Consider the following 1711-nt stretch of genomic DNA (forward strand, 5'->3'; position numbering starts at 1 on the left):
CTCACCAATCACGGCTCTAGCACAAGGAAAAGAGCGCTGATTCTCACAGGTCAGTGTTTCCCTTTGGCTGAGTTTTAGCCAATAGGAACGAAGCTAGATAGTTTGTAAACGACTGAATATCACTTTTGGTTTTTCCCTGTCCCGCACACTTGGTTTGTCTTGGACACTCTGTGCAAAGTTGCTACACGCCTATCACCTACGCCTACCTCCTGTTTCCTACTTCCTGACAGATGTTATGGACTGGCCTGCATATCCCCAGACATGAATCTTATTGAAAACGTCTAGGGATATCTTGTTCAACGCGTTTACGTTGATGGCAAGCAGTACAGCTCGAAAGCAGTAGGAAACTTCCAAACCATTCCAGTGGTGAATGATCGCCATCTTGAGCTCCACCTAAAAATCTTGTCCTCAGCATGAAGAGGAGATGCCTCGGTGTCGTTGCTAACAAAGGAATCACTACTAAATACTGAGTAGGAGCTTAAGATTCATGAATAGAAAGCATCATTTTGAGCGATTTGGTATTAAATATCTTAAGTCTTCTTATCACCACGTGGTTATACAGTCAACGAAGGAATGGTACGCCAAGTGTTGCCTTCGAGGTATCTCAGATTCCGATGACATGATTGGCCACCTTACTTCGAAATACGGTTAATTTCTTAGCCAATGACATCCATTCCTTGAATTTTTATTCATCGACGAACTCAAATTTTAATGTTGTGGCAGGTTATGAAAGTTGAGAGCACACATTAGTACAATCTGTTAGGTTTTCTGCAATTGTTTTGGCAGGATATAGGATCTAAGAGCGTGATAAAATATATTTACCACCAATACTTCGAACGCAGATAGAAGATAGCGTTTGACGCAGTGGCGCAATGGTTAGTGCGACGGCATCCAGGATGATTGAGGAAGGGGGCCGGGGTTCGAGCCCCGGTCAGTGTCAAACTTTTTCAAAAAAATAAATAAATATAAAACTCGAAAAAAATACCATACAAATTTTCAGTTATTCAACGCAAATGTAATATAAATTTACATATTTAAAATGCGCTACTATGAAAAGTATTGGCTGCGGAGCCATCACCATCATCAGGCAAGGCTTTCTCGAAGCTGAGGCGGATGTCTTCAGCGCTTACCTTATCCCACGCGAGTATCGCTCGCTTGATCATGGCAAGCCTCTTCTGGGAGGCACAAGGAGTGTCGAAATCGTCACCATGGTCGCCGTCGATGATATCCTCGGCAAGCCATTCGTCACGTAAGTACCTCTTGAATGGAGCCATCACGCCGACATCCAACGGTTGACACACCGAAGTGGCATTAGGAGGCATGGGGACCAAAATGCAGCCGAGTTCATCGTGCACGATGGAGTACGACTCGTCGCTGACGTGGGACTCGAAATTGTCGACCAAGAGCACCGACGGCTCTTCGATCTGGGGCAAAAGCAACGAACGCAGGTACGATCTCCACACAGCATTGTCCATCCAGGCTTTTTCTTGCACAGCGTAGAAGTGGACCGACTGGATACGTAGGAACCTCAAACGTCTCGATGCGGCCGCCGGGAGTGCCGCGGATAACGAACAGCAAGAGAAGCTTGGTGCCGTCAGCTCGAACCGTGAGAACGGCAGTCATGCGAAGTGAATGCTTCTCCCCAGTTGCAATGTTGGCGTCGCCACCACGAAAGTTCCAGATGTATCGCGGTGGCATGTCGTAGTAGAAG

Source organism: Aphanomyces astaci (assembly GCF_000520075.1).
Source record: "Aphanomyces astaci strain APO3 unplaced genomic scaffold supercont1.287, whole genome shotgun sequence".
Taxonomy (NCBI): Eukaryota; Oomycota; class Saprolegniomycetes; order Saprolegniales; family Verrucalvaceae; genus Aphanomyces; species Aphanomyces astaci.